Genomic DNA, 8,740 nt, shown 5'->3' on the forward strand with positions numbered 1-8,740 from the left:
CTCAGGATGTCTGTGTCTCGATCTCCTCTTCTTGTAAGGACACCAGTCAGACTGGATAAGGACCCACACATATGACCTCATTTTACCTTAATTACCTCTTTAAAGGCCCCATTTCCAAATACAGTCACATTCTGAGGTGCTCAGCTCATAACAAATAGCAAGCAGGTGACAGTGGTAGAATTTGAACATGAGTCTCCTGACTCCAATCCATACCCTCCCACTCCACTGTGCTCCCACTCACCCCAGGATAGCCCCTGAGCTGCAGACGTGACAACCACCACCCTATGTGGACCATCCAGACCGCTCTGTTTCCTTCCACAGCAGGGGTTCCCCTCCCCTCCTGTGTCTGAGCCAGACAGCGTGATTTCCCACTTCCTGGGATGGCATGTGACCCAATTTCTCTCCTGCCTTGAATCTTATTAATCCAGTTCCTCTGGTGCTTCAGATTCCATTGTGAGTCACATGGGGACCATCCTCTGTGCTATGTCATGTGCACAGAACATCCTTCTTACAAACAGCTCCCGAGGCAGTGCACAGAAGTTGCAGAAGTCCACAGCCCAAATGATCCCCTTGAGAGTCCAAGATGCTCCCATTGATGGGCCAGTGAGAATTTTCTGGAGTTACAGCCCAAGATGACCAAGGCTCCAATTGCCACCAGACTGCTCTATCACCCTGACTGCCTGAGGTCATCATCCCAAGTCTATGGTAAGTGTCCTTTTTTGCACTTCCTTTTTAGGGACATTTATTCAGCTCTCCCATAGTATTTAGTATGTCTTGAGCATTAGACAGTCTCCCCATTGATCAGACACTATCATCAAAGGCTCAGACCAGGCCTAAGCAATGATCCTTTGCTGTTTCATTGCCACTCAGTTCAGATCCGATGTTGCTATTCAGAGAGACCAATTACTGGACCACAAAGTAGTCTCCTTCTACCGTCTAAATTTACAATCAAATCAGACTGACCAGGCAAAATGATGTAACCAACTGGTTAGTGATTGATCATTGAGAAAGCTTTGAAGAAAAAAATCTATTCAGTGGGTGCAGTCAAGCTTTCAGGCATGGTTTCTATGTAAACATGCTTTTGATTGGAATGTACAAAAAGAAAAGAAAGACACATATCCGTGTTGTAAATACTGAGCTCCTTCCAAGTCTCAGGCACTGGCTGAGCCCTGGAGTTACTACAATGAACCAGATGTGGTCAAAACCTTCAATAAGTCCACCAGGCAATCAGAACATCTCATCACATTTCAAGATGGTGAGAAACAGGAAGTTCGCCATGGGACATGGTGCCAAGGGAGACCAGGAGAGAATGACTCCTTTACCCTGGTGAGTCAGATAATTGACCTTAAAACGGATGCTGTCGGGTGGAGAAGGATGCTGGGACAGGAACTGGAGACTGGAGCTCAGGCTGAGCTGCCTCATGATTTTCAATGTCTCCCAGCCCCTCTGCTGACCCTCACTCTACTGGTTTAGAGCACTTTTCCAGGGTGTCCTTGCCACATGATCTCGCCCAAATAGTCCTAGGCAGCGAGTCTACACTCCCATCTTCCTCCAAACACCCACTCACACTCACATACACACTCACACTCCCATGCACTCACACACATTCACAAACTCACATACACACTCGTACACTCTCATACACATTTGTGAGTGTGCACACACATACGTGCTTTCATTTTTCCCTTCAATCTTACACTCACTTTCAAATTGAAGTGGATCCTACAGATGATGGGGATACTGAAACGAAAGGAATCCAATATATAGGGCTATTTGCCCCCAAGACAGCATTCTCAAAGCAAACCTGATTTATGCCAGGACTTTTTCTACACCAACTTCAGCCTGTTCTCCACACAGATATCAGAAGGACCATGTGAAGATGCAAGTCACACTGTGTCTCCTTCTAGTTCAAAACCCTCCAGTGGCTTCACATCTCACTCAGGACTTTCATACCGGCCCCTGTGACCTCACTCCCACCACCCTGGGATTCAGTCCCCTGGCCTCCTTTCTCAAACGCTCTAGGTGTTCTCTCCATTGCACCAGCCACTCCACTTGCTCCTCCCATGTCCAGAAACGGTCCTTCCCCAGATAGCTACGTGGCCTACCCCCTTCACTCGAAATGTCATCTTTCCACTGAGGTCTTTTCTGGTTACCCTGTAGAAAATTGTGCCACTGCCTCTGCCACAGGCCTCTTATCTTCCAGTCCTGCTTTGCTTTAGTTCATAGTGTTTATGCCGTCTAATGTAGAGTATACGTTTCTCACTTTGTTTTATTTTCCCCATTCACTCAGGGAGAAGGCAAGCTCCCAGAGGGCAGAGACTGCTGTCAACTTGGGCCACAGCTGTTTCCCCAGTGCTTAGGAGAGTACTGGAACAGAGGATGGCTCCACAAATAAAGAATCAGCAGGAGATGGATTCATTTGTCTCAAGGCCCTCTAGGAGGTGGTGCAGTAATAGGACAATCATCTTTACACTGAGAGGTTCCAGACCAGAGCAAATGATGGGAGGGGGCTGAGTGTGACCCCCTCCTCCACCCAGGGCAGCACCATTTGCATTCATTTTATCGCTTTGAACTCCCATATAAGATTGCCTCTAGGACTTCCCTGGTGGCACAGTGGTTATGAATCTGCCTGCCAATGCAGGGTACACGGGTTCGAGCCCTCGTTCAGGAAGATCCCACATGCCACGGAGCAACTAAACCCGCAAGCCACAACTACTGAGCCTGAGTGCCACAACTACTGAAGTGGGCATGCCTAAAGTCCATGCTCTGCAACAAGAGAAGCCACTGCAATGAGAAGCCCGCACACGGCAACGAAGTGTAGCCCCCGCTTGCCGCAACTAGAAAAGAACATGTGCAGCAACAAAGACACAACTCAGCCAAAAATAAAATAAATAAATGTATTAAAAAAAAAAGATTGCTCTAATGAAAGATTTCTACTGCTTTAGATAATAGTTTTAAAACCACTCAGGCAAGAGCACAGAGACAAACAGAAATAGACTGGAGTCCAGCTCTACTACCTGTAACAGTGAGATGAAATATTGGCCAAGTCACATGTTTTCTGAGCTTCGTTTTCTGTATGTGAAAAATGAGGATAACGCCTACCTCCCGGGGGTGATATTAACAATATTTAACAAATGGTGAAGCCACCAATCAGAACCCACTGGTGTCAACATTAAGGGAACAGAGGATGGCTGTGCCTGGCATAGGCAGAAAGTCATTGAAGGATGGGTCCCCAAGTCAATCTCGGGACCTTCCCAGGCAATCTGGGGCCTTTGTGGTCCCTTTGGGAGACACGGAAGTGTGGGGGAAGAACGAGGCTAATTCAGGGTGAGCAATCAAAATCCAAACCTTCTTGCAGCCACTGTTGGAGTGCAGGCTCAGAATGCCCCAGAATGAAAATCCAAAGCAAAAGGTCCAACCCACCTTCTTCCTATAAGCCCTTGCCAGGGATTAAACAGCACACCCCAAAGCCACAGACAAGTCATAATATGCCCATATTTTAACTTGGTCGTACTATGCGCAGCATAATTAATGTTTAAAAAGCATTTCTGCAATAAAATGTCTCTGAGATAACCGGCATGAATCACAAGAAGCTGTGGCTGTGTTTAATTTGACTGCAGAAGAGGTTTCTAGTTAGTGGAGCATCGCCACCAACGGCCCCTTACTGGACACAGCTACACACAGCCAGGTGACTGCACTTCCAATCACAAGCAGAGCCTGGGACCAAGTCCCCGGCGAGTGCGTTTCCTGGTTGTGAAGCCCTTTGTGCCCTGTCTGGTTTGGTAAGTGTGCTTGCTCCAGTGTCTCCCGATTGCTGGGTCGTTTACCAGCATCTCCAAGCAGGATCTTCAAGTGACTGTTATGAAAGAATTCTCTGCTGAGACTGCCTGATGGCAGACTTCTGTCGAGTCATTCTCCCAATTGTGTGAGCTGATGAAATGCACCAATTATTTCAGAGCACCAAAGTTTGACAATTTCTTCATGAAATTAATATTTTAGTCCCCACATAACGATGGAGGCAAAATTAGTTGGGATGAGTAGAAAATTGACATGTCAGCGTTTTGCAAAAGGAACCAATTTCTCCTAGACACAACAGACTTTGTTCCTGCCCATTCCTTCCCACTTCCTGCCTCTTTCATCCCTTGGCTCTACTTCTCTGGAAGTCTCAAGTGAGTGGGGGATAGGGTGGGGATGCTTGTCTCACCTATGAATTGGCAGGTGCATGGCTGAATCTGATAGAAATAGGGATGATTTCTGGACCTAGGAAAACATGATCTACTAAGTCTAAAGAAAATACTCCCCTCTCCCTGGATGGGCTATGGACAACAGGTCAGTTGCCTGGTCCAGTTGCGTAGATTTAACTGCAGTGCCCAGTTTTAAGTGCACGTTACTTTCAACCTAATTCATAACTAATCAGAACATAACAATCTGTTACTAAGTTGTATATCATTTACTCTTCTATGAAAGTATAAGTTGCATCAAGTTAATGGTTATCCCTATAATAATATGTTTTATACTTGCATTCCAACTTGCTTTGTAAACAATCAGTGTTGCCTGTGGTTAAAAACTTGGACTCACAAGTTTGACTGCCTGGGTTCAACACCTGACTGCCATAGCTTCTGTGTCCATAAAGTTGATTCTGTCTAGTAGCGGGCATTGTACTCAAATTTCTGCACTGAGCATTGAACAGTAACACTTACAAGCATATAGAGTACTTAGTTTGTGAAATACTCTAAATATATATGATCTCAAGGAAATTTCGCAGCCCCATTGTAGAGAAGGAGGAGAAATTCTTTCATTTCTCAGGCTTTCTAATGGCAATCTCTCTGCTCTGAATGTTCCCCTTCCTGGTGACATTTCATCATCCTTCAGATTTCAGCTAAGGTAACACTTCCTCCAGAAGAAGCTGTCATTAACCCAGATCTGTACTTGCAACCATGAACTGCCATTGTACCCTCAACTTCTGTGGCAGCACTCACTTACTGTCATTGATTGCTTGCACTTCTGACCCCCACAAAACAGAAGCTCTGTGAAGGCAGGGAAGGTGTGCATTTTGCTCACCACTACATGCCCGGAGCTCAGCACAATAACTAAACCCTAAAAGGCATGTACTAGTTCCTTAATGCATGCATTATTGAATTAATAGGTGAATTCATTTGAAGACAGAGAAATTGAGACCCACATATGGCAGAGATGTTTATCGTTCCCCCAGTACCTCTGTGTTCCCCAGCACTTCCCAACCTCCTTGCAGTAGACAAAGTCATGTGACTAGTTCTGGCCAATGTGCTGTGGCAAAAGAAATGTGGTCCTTCAGGGTCAAAGCTTAAAAGAATGGATGTATGTGCTCCCTGCTCTCACATCCCCTGGTACAAAGATTGGAGTGGCTGCTTGTTGAGAAGATGGAGCACCAAGATGGAACCATCTGGACCCACCCTAAGTCATAACTTAGGAAAGAACTGACATGAAGAGGCCTTGGATCAGCAGAGGACTTTTCGTGAGTGACTGTAAACCCATGGTGATTCAAGGGGCTTGTTACCATAGCATAACCTAACCTGACCTGAATTATTCAAAAGATTTTCCAGGATGACACAGCACACTGGTATCCAAACTCAGATCTCTTGAATTCAAAAGCTTAAGACTGAGTGAATAATAAGGCTTTGCCTTTAATTGCTTATCAGCCTAGTATCTTTTTCATCCTTGTATCTGGAATGGCAAAAAAGAAATATCTCATAAACCACCTACATCAGAAATCTCTGAGGAAAATGACTAGACAATTGCTATCAATTTGCAGACATTCTCTGTGCCTCTCGACCTGTACATCCACTCTATTTATCCACAGAAAAGCTGTGTGGTAGAAGGAGCATCCCTCTTTGTGAATGAGGCCACCTGTTTCTATGTTCTGATTTGAAAGATCTGAGTCTCTTCTCTGTGAGTAAGCAGACAGAGTTGATTTGCTGGATAGTTTCCTCAGATGTGATTACAGCAAAATTACATTGATAATCAGCTAGGTGTGTGGTCAAAATGTTTTCTAACAACAACAACAAAAAAAGCATTCTAGTACATGGAAATAGGAGCCTTTAGGGAGTAGTTAATTTATAGGCTAATGTTTCCTTACATGAAATATGACTGCAAAGAAGGGTTCTTTCTATGAAGTTAGGCCACTGACAGGGAGACAGACCACGTGGGCAGGGATAGAGAGTCTTAATCATCTTACACCCTCGACAAGGGTGTAGAACTGGCCCCCTATCTTGCTTCATCACAGGAAAGTGCAAACCATGCATGCTTCTCTAGAAACTTCCTTCCCTTCTCCTCGAACTCTGCAGGGATACTTCTAACCCTTTAGAAAAAGAACACCAGCATTTAATGAGACCCTATACTTCATAGTTACTTTTTCATTCTCATTTAAACCATCAACCCTTTAAAATAGGTGTTTTCCCAGCATAGCATATAGTATGTGGGCAGCCTTGGGCAAGTCACAGAAGTACACTGAACCTCCATTTTTATGATAAATTTTTATCATTTTACAGATAATAAAATGGAGGACCTACAAGACCATGCAAGGCTGGAAAAGGGTCAAGCGCTAGGGGATATCTTTGATATCTCAGGAAACAGATTCTAAGATGCAGAATTGTATGCAGGAAGCTTATTAGGGAGCACTCTCAGAAAAAAAGCCCATGCAGGAGGAGGAGACGCTAGATTAGACAGGGAGAATTTCAGCTGTTATGCAGTTGCAGCATGATCTCAGTCAATCAATCTGGGACTGGTGGGTCCTTCAGAGTTGTCCCAAATTGAGGCAAGGGGGACACTGTATACCCGCCCCCACACACACCACCATCTATGACTCATTGGAAGTTGGCTGGTCACAGAGAGGGGGCATAATCTTGGACAAGGCAATTCCCTATAGGCAGGGCAATGCCCAGGGAAGAACCCAGCTATGAGCCATCAGCGGGCAACACATCCAGCAGCCAGGAAATGAATACCTAATTCCTGAAGGGGAAAATGGGTGGTAGACCACAGCAATCACTACAGTGGTGAATAAGAGACAAGAGATCTGCCCTCACAGAGTTTACAATCTGTGGGAGGGAGAGGGAGAGAGAAAAATAAACAAAGAATCAATTATTTGCAGTGCACTTGATGCCATTATAGACACACACTTGTATCCACTTAGCATGGGGGAACATATTCCTGGAATGACAGTGGTAACTACATCAACACCGTATTGAGTTCATTTGGGTTTGTGGCCTGGAATTGTACAATGCAAGAGGTCCTCAAATTCCATACATCACGACTTGCCACCCATCCATAATTTCTTCCAGTGGCTGGTCTCAATCTATTGTTAGACAATCCTCCCAAGCGTTTATAGCGCTGTCATGATGTCAGAGGGCAACCTTCCCACAACACCTGCTGTTTTCTGCCCTGAATTTGCTCTGCCGTGAACTCCAGTCATTGTCAAAAGGGTGTGATAGTCTCCAATGTGATACTCTTCCTTGGGTTCTCTGGGGCAGGTCCAGTAACATCACCTGCAAACCTGTCCCCAGTTACTAGAGTCAGAACTGTTCTCCAGGACGCAAAGCATACATGGCAGGAAGAAAGACTCTTGCAGAAGAAACAACACATATTGCCAAACACACTCACTTCAGGATCATGCTGTAGGTGCTCATGGGAGGAGAACATTCCCAAGGTGTACAATGACATTTATCGATCAAGGTGTACGGGACAGTCAGCCGAGTCCCCAGCTCTCAATGACTGAGAGACGTTAGCATGCAGGACATGATGAAGAAGCACACACACACAGAGTAGTGTAATGGATTTTTCATATTGAAATATTTTATAATTTATATATGGCTTTAGAATATATTTCAGAGACAAATAGCAATTAACAGTACTACGCAAGGATGGTATTAAACAGAATGTATTTGCACAGATTGTATAGGAACTCATAAAAGGGTGACTGACGTAGGTGTAGGGGAAGAGGGAGGATTTTCTGGTGGAGCTGAGATCTGAAAGGTAAGTGGGATTTAACGATACTCAGGGGTGGAGGAGCATATTTCAGGCAGAAGCAACAGCATATGCCCAGCCTGAGAGACGAGAGGGAGCATTTAGCACATTTAAGGAAAGAAGCTCACATGGCTGAAGCACAGAGGGTGAGAAGGGGAGTAAGGAGAGGTGAGGTGAAGATATAAAGAGAGGTGAGAGTTACTCTGAGAAGAAAGGGAAGCCATGAAGGGTGTCAAGCAAGGCATTGGAAAATATAAGATTGTGATTTTGGAAAGAGGATATTGAAAGCTACCAGGCTCCTCTCTTACACCATCAGCCCTCAGGGTGCTGCCTTTCTCAGAGCTGAGGATGTCTCCCCATCAACCCTGTAACCTGCCATCATCAGAATAGCAAGTCTCTAGATTTTACAGCCATTTATAGTTATAGCCCTTCATGACTTCATATCATTTCATAATATATAGATATATTTCATATATTTTATATACATCATCACAAAAATCCTATTAGGTGGACAGGGCAAAGTATAGGTAAAGAATTTTTACATTTTACAGATGGGGAAACAGATCCATGGAAATTATATAAACTGACTGCCATTACACAGATGATGGACAGAACCAGAACACAAGAACAGCCATAGATGATACATAAATAAATGGGTATGACTGTGTTCTAATAAAACTTTATTTACAAAAACAAGCAGAAGTATAAATTTGGCCAAGAGGCCATAGTTTGCCAACCCCTG

The 8,740-nt window shown here is 44.6% G+C and overlaps 1 long non-coding RNA gene across 1 annotated transcript; it reads left to right on the top strand.

Annotated features, from left to right (window-relative positions):
* Positions 1 to 535: 535 nt before the first annotated feature.
* On the top strand, positions 536 to 3,559 carry LOC109550929 (uncharacterized). The gene is made up of 3 exons (XR_002177627.3): positions 536 to 705; positions 1,150 to 1,326; positions 2,291 to 3,559. It is a non-coding gene; the product is annotated as an uncharacterized lncRNA (long non-coding RNA).
* The last annotated feature ends 5,181 nt before the right edge of the window (positions 3,560 to 8,740 follow it).

Source organism: Tursiops truncatus, chromosome 19 (assembly GCF_011762595.2).
Source record: "Tursiops truncatus isolate mTurTru1 chromosome 19, mTurTru1.mat.Y, whole genome shotgun sequence".
In the NCBI taxonomy this organism is placed as follows: Eukaryota; Metazoa; Chordata; class Mammalia; order Artiodactyla; family Delphinidae; genus Tursiops; species Tursiops truncatus.